Genomic DNA, 13,308 nt, shown 5'->3' on the forward strand with positions numbered 1-13,308 from the left:
ATTTGCTCATAGCAGGTCCAGCTCTCCTGGCCCTTGAGTTTACAAGGGGCTATGAGACCATCTGAGCAGAGAAGGATCCTCTCTGACCCTTTGAAAAGCAAAAACCAACTCTTTGGTGCAGGCAGGTGGGGATCTTTATGCGTTTGGATGTCTTGAGAGGTGTGTCAGCGTCTGTCCTTCAGCCTCTGGGCCCAGACTGTAACTCAGCTGTGTTAGGATGGATGTGCTTTGCCTCAGCAGTGGCCCCGTCCGTCCCTCCCAGCCACTTGGGAATGAATACAAGGTGAATGAGTACGGTGAGCTGCCATGGACTGGAGGCCCATCCCAGCTGTCTCTGGGATCTGATGACCCCAAACAGGACTGGATGATTGCCTGCCTAAAACTGTCCGCATAGGGGAAAGAATTTCAGGCAGAGCAGAGGGCACTCTCCAAGTGCCATGCACATAGTGGGTGCCCAGTAATACCTGAGCAACTCAATGGAGGAACTATGGGCAGCTGCCCCCTGGTGTTGGGTTTCCTGGGAGACCTTCAGGGGACAAGGTAGGCAAGGCAGGTGGGGCCAGAATGGGAACCAGATCAGCACATGTGTTCCAGCACTGATATATGTCAGGAATGTGCGGGTGGTGTTCAGAGAGACAGGCACCTGCCCACAAGGTGCTCACAGATTCCCACTTGGTGACTTTGCTTCGGGCAATGGCAACCAGGGGGTTCTTGAGCAGGAAGTGGCCCTGATCGGTGTGTATTAGAGCATCCCGCTGAAACACGGAGGGGGCGGGGGCGGAGGGTGGCCAGTACAGGTTCCTAAGGAAGGCCTGTAGTAGGTGATGGCTCCGACAACAGAGGAGGCGGGCAGCATGAAGGTGATGGCAGTGGGGCCAGAGAGGAGGGTAGGGATTCAAACCTATTGTATAAGAAGAACCAGCAGGGCTGGGAGCTCATGGGAAGCAACCTCATAAACAAGAAACTGGCACCGATAAGACAGTATAGATGCTCCTTGGAGAGGAGGGAGCGGGAGGGAGGAGTCACCTCCAAGGGCAGCTGGGATTCTCCTGTGCTGCTGGAAGGAGGCTATGTTGGGACAGACTCAGAAAACTTCTGGGTAGAACTGACCGCAGCTGCCTAGTGCGTGCTCTGTGCTCCGGGCCTCCTGCCCAGATGTCTGCACAGCGCCTCTCTGGAAGGTGTGTCCTTGGTGTCCGCTGGCAGCACTGATGTTCACGATGGCTCCCCCTGCACCTCCCAGAGTGATCACCAGCAGTTGGGAGGAGATGACTCAGGGACACAGCACATAAAGCGTGGATGGTCTCAAAGTACATTGACTCTATGGGAGAAGCTCATGAAATAATCTCCTGACATAGGAAAAACGCCAGACAAAAGAATCCAGCCTACAGGACTCCAGTTATATAAATTTCACAGACAGTGTATCTTCTCTCTCTGGGGGAAGTCCAAACAGTAGTTACCCATGTTGGGGAGGGGCTGAGAGGGGGCCGGGGGCTTCTATGAGGGCTGGTTTTGTTCCATTTCTTCATCTGAGTGCTGCTTCCATATATGTATTTATTCTGTGCATGTATTTCAACAAATAACCTTAGAAAAATACACCCCCCTGTCCTCACCCTGCCCCAGGAAAAAGAAAGGATTAAAGTTTGGAGCAACCAGGCAAAAGCGAGCCAGTGACCAAGGCCAGGAACACAAAGGTGACAGTGAGGGATGAAGCAGAAGGGAATGTGGCTGGAATATGGCTGAGTTTAGGGTGTGGGGGGCTGTCGGGGGCTGATGTGGATGTGATGCAGGGCACTGGGAAGCGTGATGGGGAGCTCAGCCAGGCACAGAGACCAGTGTGGCCGGTCACATGTGGATTCTGGCAGGTCATGTCAGTGGAGAACAGACCGTGAGGAGAGCAGCTGGCAGAGGGGGTTCCTGGGGAGCAACAAGGTTTGGGGGCAGGCTGAGGGTGTGATTCTCGAAGGCATCTGGGACAGGGTGATCAGGAGAGGGTAAAACCCAGGAGGGATGGGGTGCTGGAGAGCGTGGTCACATGTTGCACAGAGGCCCACGCATTTCCACCGTGGCCACACTCTCCTTGTATCCTTAACCCCTGCTGCCAGCCTCCATGGCTCCTAGTTTTTGTCTCGTAAGGGACTACTGTTGAGTTACCCTCCCCTGTCCCAAACCTCACTGCCCTGCCACCCGGCACCCCTGCTCACCTGAACCTGGGCCCTTTTTCATTTCTGGAACTGCTCCTGAACCGGGACTCCCCTATCTTCTGCCTATGCAATTGACTGTTTCAGCCCAAATGTAGAACTTAATGTTCATCCCTATGAGACTGTCTCTTTAATTGCAGAGGTGGAGGATGGCGAGGCTCTCCTGGTCCGGCTTGCACGATTGTGTTCAGGTAGCCCAGAATCCAAGGCCTGGGTGGAGCAGGCAGCTGGCACCCCAAAGACAGGGTCCAGCTCTGCTTCAGGTGCTTCCACGTCGGCTGTCTCTGGGCCTGCCACTTCGCCATGTTGACACACGGTACATGCCCATCGGGGCCACATATAACTTCTAACAAGGAAAGAAGGGAAGATTTGCAAACCAGTGAATATCTGTGCTTCCAGTGGGGTATCTGCAATATGAAATTAGGAAGTTCAAAAACAACAACAAGACTTCCTCAAATTAGGGTAATAATAATAATAGCTGCCATGTACTGAGCCTTACCAGGTGCCAGGCACAGGCTGAGCACGCCCATGTGTGATGTGCATAGATGGTCACATCTGCCCTGCAGGGTACATGCAATTATTAATCCCACTTTACAGCTGGGGATATTGAGACACAGAGAGGAGGTTCACTGTCTTGTCCCAAGTCACTCAGCTAGCAATGGACAGAGCTGGGATTTGAACCCAGACAGCTCAAACTCTCCACCACCTTTCATGAAATATTACTAGCAATGTGAATACAGGATGTGGTGACAGAAACTATATATATTCCAAATTCATAGGCAATACTCAGACCCTTTATTTTGGGTTTAAAATGTACTACTTGATGGCTCAGCAGCAGATTTATTTCCTTTCTGTATTCCATTTGGTTTAAGCAAATATTAAGATGAGTTACATTTCCCTTAAGCCTGCATTGACTGACTGCAGGAAACAACGTGGATAGCATTGTTGGGTAGGCAGGTTGGTCCACACAGTTAGGTGGGCAATAAATATCACACTTTCTTTATTTCTACTTCTGTAAAATTAACTCTAAGCCTCTACTTCCCACCTCCTACTGATGTGGTAGGAATTTCAGTTTCTGTCATGATGGAGACTTTGCATTCCTACAGGGTCATGCAAAGGTCCTGGGGTCCTTTGAAGTGCTGGCTGGCCTCTCACTTCTTTTCAGTGTCTTCAGAGCTGTCCTGATCTTCCTGTTCTCCTTCAAAATACCTCAAATAATTACCAGGTTTATGCCTTTTTTTCTAAGAAAAAAAACACCCCACAAAAATGAAGTGACCTTGAGTACCTTTTATTTTCTGTCTTGAGAATATTTAAGGCCTGGAAACAAGAAAAAGGGGATAGGAAGAATCCAGACAAATTAGGACATCTATGACCGTGGGGAGGTGTCTGCCTGGCGGAGGAGTAGGAGCCATCCATGCAGTGCCTTCCCCTGACACACAGGTGGATCTGAGCCCAGAATATGGCCTGAGGTGGTGGGAATGGGGGTATGGGTGTGACTGGTAGAGGTGACCATTCTAGGAGGCTTCCTGGAGAATCCACAGAGCCCTTTGGAATGGGGAGGGAGTATTGGCCTGAGCCCAGGGCCCTCAGCCTCTGGAGTAAGCTGTGCCTCCTGGCTTTTATGGGGTTTCACCTCGGCTTCCCCATTACAGCAGCAGCAAGGCAGACAGGAGGTGTTTGTCCCCCACAGAACGGTTCCCAGAGAGAGTGAGGAAGACAGTAACGTGGGCTCCCAGAGGGCTAGAGGGCTTTAGAGTCAGCTAGTCCAGCTTTCTCCTGGCTTCTGCCTTTAAGGGCTGGTGTGTCTTCCCCTTGGGTTGCTTTGCTGGGCCCACATGCCTGCAAGACCCTCTGGAGTGTCCAGCATTCAGGCCTTCCTGCATCCAGCCTCATCTTCCTAGCAGAGCTGTGCAGCCCCACCTGGGCAAGACTCTAGGGGAAGATTGGGCTGGTATCATGATCTGTTTTACCACATTAGAGTTTGAGAGTTGGCAATAGGAAATTTAACATTTCCTTTAAGATACCTTTAAAAAGTATAGGATAAGATGTAGGTGTTATCTGGGCTCTGACTACAGAAAAAAACTGAATTTGAATACCAGTTTTGGCCCTAACCAGCTGTGTGACCTTGGACAGGTTTCTTAGCCTCTGTGAGACTCCATTGTCTCCTCTATGAATGGGAATAGCAGCAGTCACTTCATCGCACTGTATGAGTTCATGTGTTTAAAGTACCTGCAGTAGGTAACTGCATATTGTAGCTATTATAGTTTGATTGTCATTAAGTCTGGTGGCAGGGGTTTCCTGATCTCCTTTATATGACCCAGACTACAAATTGAACTTGGCCCCAAATCTAGAATAGAACCACATAGTTTCATATGTCTTAAGGCGTTTTTGTTTTAATTATTTTAAAAAAGGCATCATTACATGATTATTAATGGGTAGAATAGATTATATCAAAAGATTTTCAAACTCTTCTCAAGCGCAATATGGTACCTTTCTCCTTAATTGCTCATAGAGTCAGGATATCTTCGGCTAGGCAAGTATCAGCTCTCTTTCTAAATGAGCTGGAGTCTAGCTTCCTATTCCTATTTCAGATTGGCATGTCATCTGTAGTGGCTCAGACCTTTTTCTGCCATAACTGGAGGCTTGGGGTACTGGAAGGAGTCCAGACTTTGTGGTTCGGCAGACCTGACTTCACATTCTAGCTCTGCCTCTTGCTAGCTTTGTGGCTTTAGATAAATCTCCTAATCTCTCTGAGCCTCTTTATCTCCCTGTGGGTAACAATATGTTACCTCATAGGTGATGGGGCCAATTGAAAATAAAATCTACAAGCTCTGGTCTGGAGTAAACATCCGTGGGTGCTAGTCCTTCTCATCCCTCTTGTTCTTCTGTTATCTGCATCCTGTTGGCTGTTGGGGAACACTGTGCTGCTGGAGAAGGTCCTGGAGGAGGAGCCTGATGCACCGCCGGCGCTTCCTTCAGGCAGCTTCTGGGGCATTGCTCTCCAGGGCAGAGGACATCAATTTCCATTCTGCTTTTAAGGGTGAGTGCAATACCCAGCTTCCACAGAATGTCTAGAAGGGCTGCAGACTAGATATAACTGGTCCCACATTCAGAGACCCTTCCCTTCCCTGTGGTTGGTGTTATAGCCGTGTCTCCCTGAGCTTTCACTGTCAAATCCAAGTCTATACTGTCAGTGGGACATTGAATGAAGGTTTGGCCTCTTCTCTTGATGGAGATATACAGGCTTCACCCAAATCCTGCCTGCTCCACCTTCCTGTGATGCCTGGCCAGGAACACATCCCTTAATGATGGCATTGAGAGGAAAGGAATCTAGTAGATCTACAGACCTCTCGGGCTGGATTCTTGCCTTTGGTTACTGCTCTGGGGGTATGGGAGCTCTCAGAGATGATTCCTGTGGAAGAGAAAGCCCAAGTCTATAATGTAGGACACAAGGCAATGAGGATGATGGATATGGCAATACTCGGGGATGCCCTTCTCAGCCCTTTCCAGGTCGTCCAGCTTAGGCATTGACAGAACCTGCCTAAGGAGGGACCTAATGCTGGACAGACACGAATTTGAACGTGGCTGTACCCACTCCTGAATTTGTGGTGCTGTGAATGTTGCTTCACCTCTCCTTGTCTCAATCTGCCAAGCCCTAGTGTAGAATAAACATGCATGCATGTTAGTCTCTTTCTTATCCCTCTCTACCCAATTTTGTAGATGCCATCTACCAAGTGTGGGCCAAGAGTGGTTTCTGCAGCTCGGGCTGGAGGAGGTGGTGGGTGTGCAGGGAGAAGAGGGGCAGGAGGAGTGGGAGAATGGCAGGCTGGAGAAGGCTGTCATTTCTGCTCTGAGCTGTTTGTTAGGTGGCCCGTTTGAGGAGTACTATGAAGGACTGAATTTGGCCTCCATGGCTTGGAGTGACCTTTTCTGCTTGAGAAAGAAAAGGCTATACTGTGGTTTTGAGACTAACTCTGGACAGCACTGCCCGGCTCTGCCAGTTTGCACCTGTGTAATGGATGACCTCCTGAAGAAGCCTTGCTTTCAACTTCTGTACAATGGGATGACAGCACCCTCACGGCTGGTGTTCCACAAGCTGTGCTCAGAGCAGTGCCCATCCCACAGCGGATGGAAACATGGCTGTTACTAAAGCAGGAGCACCCCAAGGACTGGGGACTTTAATCCCTCCCTCTTCCCTGCGATTCTGTGCCAGAGAACACAGTGTCCCTGTTGGTTAAAGATGGTTACTTTTAGTTGGTCCTGGGAGGGGGTACATTTCAATACACAGAGATGGAGAGGGGAGAAATTGGGAGGTGGAGAGACTGTGTCAAGTGTGCTCTTGGGGGCAAAGTTCGAGGGTCAGAGAAAGGCAAGACTGTGTGGGAGGTAACAGCTAGTGCCCCCGAGTGGAGGCCTGGCAGTGTAGGCTGCTGGAGGAGCAGGTGGGCTTCCTGGAGGAGATGAAAGGCATCAAATGGTATAATGGAAAAGAGAGGAAGGTGCACTCTTGGCCCACACTTGATAGGTGGCAAGAGGAAGGAAGCATGAGAAAAAGCCAAGGGGCAAAGGATGGGCATGGATGAGTGTAAATCTCAGTTCCTTCTGCTCATAAAGTTCTGCAGCCACGCATTTCTGTCAGTTTTATATTAACATTTACATAACAAGTAGATTGAGAGATTGCATTATTTACATATATATGGAGGCTGGCTGGAACTGGGGATCCTCCTGCCCCTACATGACGTTTTATTGATTAATAAATTAGACACTTACAGATCAGGCACAAATCAAATGCATCCATTTCAGACACCCATCAGGTGCAAATGAATGTAAATTGGTGGCTCATTTGCATATGGAAAGCAAACCATTTAGTCATCATTTGTCATGTGTACCCTTGAGAGGCTGTAATTTGTGTTGTGGAGCTTGCCTGCAGCAGGGCCGCCCCTGTGCTCTGGGTGACTTCTGAAAACCGCAAGGGGCGCACAGCTCCAGGCAGAGTGGGCATGATGGCCTATGGAGAGCCCCTATCTTCAGCTGCCCCTCCGCAGTCACTAGCATGGCCCCAGAGGACTGCAGTGGAGCCTACCTGGGCCATTGCCTTGTCGCAGAACCAGAATCCAGGTGTTCAAAACCAGAGGAAATCTTGAAGTCCCTCCACACCAGCCCTGTATTTTATAGATGATGAACTGTAGTCCAGAGAGGGGAAGTGACTTGCCTAAGGTCACACAGCAGGGTGAGCACAGTGCCAGAACCAGAACCCATTTCTCCACACCCCAAGTACAACACCTTATCTGTGATGCCATTATGGTTCTTTCTAACAGGAAAGAAAGGAACATGGTCTGGAGCATCTAGAACCATTGGTCCCTGCACCAGTTCCTGGCATGGGCTTAGGAGTGGGAGGTTCAGGGTAAGGATGAGCTGCTGCTCTCAGGGTGTACTTGTTCAGGAGCCGCTGTCTTGGCCTAATTTCAGGGGGCTTGGAGGCCCCTCGCCCTGGGCGATTTCTCCCTCACCATCCTTCTGATTCTTCAAGCTCCATGAAAGACAGAAAGGGTTTTTGATTACATAAGAAAAGATGGAGTTTTAAAGGCTGTCTGGGTTTGAGGGGTGAAAATGAGTAGGAGAGACTTTGTCCCTCCCTGAGTCAGACCCCCAGGAAGGATGGAAAAGAGGGACACCAGAGGCCAAGGTTCACCTCCCTCACAGTGGAAGAGGGAAGAGGCTGTGTTGTGTGGGTGTGGGGGGTGGGGAATGGTGGTGGGGTTGGGGTGTGATTCAGAGTAGACAGGGTAGGGCTGACCCAAGAGGTTAGATACCAGGGTGTTGGTGGAGTGACTAGGCCAGAGCAGGCATCCAGCCCATCAGTCCTGTTACAGGTGCTAAGTGAGTTGACTGACCCCGCTATGGGATTTTTCTTTATTTTTAAATCTGCATGTGTTTTGAGTAGGCTAGGGCATCAAAGTTTGAATGTGGTTTTATTTTGAAAGTTTTCTCCCTCTTGTATGCTAAGAAAACAGGGTGAATGGGGACATTACCCCCAGGTTACCTGTACCCCTGTTGCTCCTGATCATGAAGAAAGCAGTGTGTGATCTTCCCGGGGCTGAGGAGTGCCACGCAGTTCCCGCGGCCCTTCTCAGCCCCTCTTCCTGCCTGTGTCTTCATCCCATAAACCCTGCTGAGTGACAGTGGGAAGACTGGCTTTGAGCCCTGGTTTGTATCTAATCAGCACTGCGACCTGGGGCCATGTAACTCACCTTTTGTCACAGAGACAAAAGTAGAAGGCAGTCAAGGTGGTGGGTCTGCCTGCCTCTCCAGCTGCAGGGGGCGCTCAGTACAGTCATGTGACTGCCTGTGGCCTTGGATGTCTTTCTTAACTTGGCCTCCCCAGCCCACTTCATGTGCTCACCAGGAACGGGCTGTTGATAGAACTTGGCTCTCACGATAACGCATGCCACACCTAGGCCTGGGCTGGCACAGTCCGTGCTCCGTGGACTCTAAACCGTTATTCATGGCGTCTCTGGTAAAAGAAAGTCTTTCAATACTGACTTCCGAGGGCTATTGGCGATAAGGCACCTAAATCTGCTTCAGTATCTTTAAGCACCAAAACAGGGTGGGATGCTGGTTTAGTATGATCACCCTTTGCTACTTGGAGTGGTAGGGGTGAGGTCCTGGGTTAGGGTGAGGGCTGGGCACTGAGTGCTGGTGAAACTCCCTCTTGGTGAGTGTAGCTTTGGGTGGAGGGGTTCCCAGCTTCAGGCAAGTTCAGTATGGATTTGATGAGACTGAAGAACGGCAGCAGAGTGCTGCAGGTAAAAAGGGGCTCATACAAAGCTTTATTCTCATGGCAGTAGCTGGAGCACTGGAATCCCATCTACCTCGTCTCTGCCTCCGGCTCAGCCTCTGCTCCCCTCTCTCCTGCTTCCCTCTGCCCCAGCACAGGAGGGAACTCTTCTTACAGCAATACCCCCAGTAATGGCTCCATGGGTATTCACGTTTGTACCTGTGCAGTAGGCTAAGTGTTACCTCATTGCAAGTATACAATGCGCAAGATTAGGATCGAGTGAGAATCCTGGCTGCCGAATTGCCATTTTCCCTATAGTGAGTCTGTAGGCAATACCATCAAGGGACTGTTTGAAGGGGAGGTCACATTCCTCAGTGGCCATCCAGATGAGGAGGGATTCAAATTCTCCAGATATCGAGCATTTATTGAGCGCCTCCTGTGTGCCAGAAGCTGTCACAGGTATTGAATTTGTTCACTCTGGCCTTCTAAAAGCCCCTTGAGCTTCTGAAGCAGTGATGGCCACTGTAGTAAAAGTATCCAAACGTGTATAAAAAGCTCACACCTTCCAAGCCTCACTGTGTCTTAGTGCAATTTGACACACTTGGTTTCTCTAATGTCACTCTGAAGACAGCTTTACTAGCACAGTCCCATGGGGCTGTCCCCTTCTGGACCATTCCATACATATTCAGTGGGGCCACCACTCCTGTTGGCTCTGCCCAGCTTCTGGCCCATCTCACAAAGCACAGAAAAACAAACAGGAGGTGGGAAGCAGGGAAAACCTGGGGGGCTGCCATCCCTGATTCCCTTTCTCCTTTAAACGCTGTGGGTTCCCATGTAGGTGCTCTGCGTGGTCTTCCCACCCTAGTGCTCTTCAGATTCCCGGGCTTCACACACGGGGGTTCTGAGGTAGTGAATGCTGGGGCCCAGGAATTCTGCTGCAGGTGGACAAGCAGCGACCGTCACATTGTCCCCTTACCAGTGCACTTGCTGTGGTTCTTCCCCAGTAACGAATCCCAGCAGTGCAGCACATCACTGGTAGCTTCAGCTGGAGAGGAGGGTGGCAGGGGGCCGTTGTCCTCTTAGGGATGTGTGGAGCCAGGAGCTCCTCCCCGCTTCATCTCTCCACTCCCTGTGGGACACACACACTCACACAGCACTTTTCTGAGGCCCTCAAGATTTGGGGTCAGCAGCGTGCCCCACATGGTAGGCTGGGAACCTTGGCTTTCTCTTTTAGAAAAATTATTTAGAAAAAGGTGCTCACAGGCAGAGAAAGACAAGTGCCAAATGATTTCCCTCATTTGTGGAGTATAACAATGAAGCAAAACTGAAGGAACAAAATGGCAGCAGACTCAGACTCCAAGAAGGGACTAGCGGTTACCGAAGGGGCGGGGTGTGGGAGGGCAGGTGGGGAGGGAGGGAGAAGGGGACTGAGGGGTATTAGGTTTAGTACACATGGTGTGGGGGGTCACGGGGAGAACAGTGTAGCACAGAGAAAGGACAGAGTGGATCTCTGGCAACTTGCTGCACTGATGGACAGTGACTGCATTGGGGTAAGGGTGGGGACTTGATAATATGGGTAAATGTAGTAACCACATTGTTTTTTCATGTGAAAGCTTCAGAAGAGTGTGTATCAATCATACCTTAATAAAAAAATTTTTTTAAAAAAGAAAAAGGCACTCATTTTCTCAAATACATGATTTAGAGAACTCTGGCTCCCTCCTTGAGCACCAGGTTCCCTCGGCTGTTGCCCACAGGCCCACCATGGCCCCACCTGCCCGGGGACCCTCAGAGCCCAGCCTGCCTCGTACCTGGGTGTGTCCCTCCTTTCAGACCGGGCAGTTGGCCCTCAGGGGCCATGTTGTGTTCCCTGTTTCTCTTTGCTCCCGTGGGCTTGCCCCAGCTCCCTGCCGCCCTGTCACTAGCAGGGTCTCCCAGCATGCCACCCATGTCTCACTCTGCTGGGAGGGCCCATCTGTACCTCCACTGACCGAGCAACACCATAGGACCCCATAAAGACTCTCTCCCTTCCTTCTGGTGTTGTGGGATGTGACCTTTATCCCTGAGATGCTCCCCAGCCAGCCCATTTCACAGATGAAAAGCCTAGGCTTTGGGAGAATGGAACTTACTCTTTGTTTCAGACCTCACAGCTAGTTCAGGGTCACAGTGGGGCTGTGCTTGGGAAGGGGTGGGGCTTCGTGAGCAGCCAGTTCTGTGAGCCCTGTTCCAGCTGCCCCAGCTCAGGAGGCCCCTCCCCACTTCATCAGAGCCTTTATTCCACCCCAGGCGGGGTAAGGGATTGGTAGGAGAAGGAGGTGGTCAAGGTGAGGCTGACAGTACACAATTCCTCAGCTGAACCTCCCATTCAGCCTGCTTCTTGCCCTGTGCTGTGATGGCCCCTGGTCTCCAAGTCCCTCAAGGGCAGAGCCCCAGAGCATCTTGTTGCTGTTCTGTGTTTCTCAAGTGATAATTATATGTATAAAATTCGACTGCTTAAACCGTTCAGGATTAATCGGCACCAACACACAGAAATGCGCCTTGCCTGTAATTAGCGATTCCCTAGCAAATGCATTTTGCAAAATAGCACTTGATTTTAATAACAGGCTGTTAGTATTAGAACACCGTGCCATTTTACTTCAAATTGTCAAAGAAGCCCCCTCTCTCTGGCCGCTCCAGCCTCCATTCACAGGTGCCTTGGGCTCCAAGTCCTGGTTGGGGTCCTGGTGCCTCTGGGAAGAGGGTCTTAGTGTTGTCCCCGGTTCTAGCCCTTTAAACAACCCCTGCCCCCACTCCCTCAGGATGCACCCACATGCCAGCTGCTGGCAGACTGGAGCAGCCCCTTCTCTCCCTCTCCCCTCTACTCCATTAGCACTTGACTTCACCTGCAGTCTCCTTGCCTGCTCCCCTCTCTCTCCTTCCTCTCTGACTCTTTCTCCTGTCACAGTGGCTCTGTGTCTTTAAAGGCCTCAGTGTCCATCTCCTCCCTGCGTCTCTATGGTCTCCCTCCTGTTCTCTGTTTCCATGCATGTGGCAGGCTGGTTTTCTAGCTTTTTGCTGCCTTGGCCAGAACTGGAGCAGCTATTCCCCTGGCCCTTGGTGGCTGGGCATTGTCCCTCTGAGGAGGCTCCGAGGGAGCGGGAGCATGGGGTTGGCATCCACACCCTTGGCCAAGCACCTGCCACTGGAGACCTGGCAGACAGATGGGTGGGGATGGGGAGGTGGGGATGGGGAGGTGGGGGGACCCAGCGTGGCAGCTGTCTGCCTTCCTCCCCCTGCTGCTACCCTGCCCCAGCCTCCAGAGGCCCCTCTTCTTGCTGGCACTGCTGTGTCACACAAAGCAGGCTGCTTGTCCTCAGAGCACATGGACAGCAGAGCCATAATGAGACTTTCTTGGTGGCAAGGAGGAGAAAGAAGAAGATAGCTGAGGTGCCTCTGGGGGTGTCAACAAATGGCTGGGTGGCAGGGTGGGACCCAAGGCTGCAAGGAAGGGGGCCTGTCCTGCAATGACAGCATGATCCCAGGTTGTCTTTTCTACCCCCACCCTGGGACTGACCCTCCTCCTATTTTCCTCCAGCCTCCAGCCAGTTGCCCAATCTGAAGACCAGTGCATCAACTGGGATTCATCTGTCTGCCCTCCTCTCTAGTCCCTGTCCAAAGCTGCCCACCCTCCCTCTGTGCTCCCACCCTCACCTGCTTCCTCACTGCTGTCAGTCAGAACTGCGGTAGCATCTCCACTTGGTTAACCTTCCTTCCTCTTGCTGACCTCTTCTCATGGCAACCAGGGACTTCTGTCTAAAACCAAAGCCAGGTCTCATTGCCATGCTATTTAAAAGCCTTTAAAGGGTCTCTACCATGTGAGCATAAGGCCCAGACTCCTCCAGCTGGCCTACCTGCCTTTGCAGCCTCATCTCCTTCCTGTGTCCTATACACCCTTTGTACTCTAGATCTGCCAGACTATTCCCAGGGCCACTGTATTTTTGTGCATGCTGTTCCCTGTCTCCTAAAAATGACCATCCTTGTCTCTTCTTCTCTAAAAAATTCCAGTGCCTGGAATAGTGCTTTGCACATAGTATGTGCTCAATTAGTATTTGTTGACTGACTGACTGACCTTACTTGTCATCCAGTCCTGGTTCAAATGTCTTCTTCTCTGGAAAGCCTTTCCTACCTGCCCTAGACTTACCTGCATCTCCTGTGTGTTATTAGACTACCTTTTATGTATCACTTTTCCTACCTGAAATGAAGAAGGCCTGTTGAATCTGTCACGTGTTGCTGCCTAACAATCTTGTATCCCAGAGAGCAGCCAGGTTAAGTTGTGCTTGACTGGACAGGCTA

General features: G+C 50.9%; 1 protein-coding gene across 4 annotated transcripts in view; it reads left to right on the forward strand.

Annotated features, from left to right (window-relative positions):
- Positions 1-13,308, forward strand: part of LRFN2 (leucine rich repeat and fibronectin type III domain containing 2) — a 176,666-nt gene that overhangs the window by 48,916 nt on the left and 114,442 nt on the right. The window contains exon 2 of one of the 4 annotated variants that reach the window (XM_073224421.1): positions 5,138-5,241. The exons of the other annotated variants lie outside the window; for them this stretch is intronic. The gene's annotated coding sequence lies outside the window, so the exon portion shown is untranslated. The remainder of the gene's footprint in view (positions 1-5,137; positions 5,242-13,308) is intronic. 4 annotated transcript variants of the gene reach the window in all.

This window comes from Manis javanica, chromosome 16, assembly GCF_040802235.1.
Source record: "Manis javanica isolate MJ-LG chromosome 16, MJ_LKY, whole genome shotgun sequence".
NCBI classification, from domain to species: domain Eukaryota; kingdom Metazoa; phylum Chordata; class Mammalia; order Pholidota; family Manidae; genus Manis; species Manis javanica.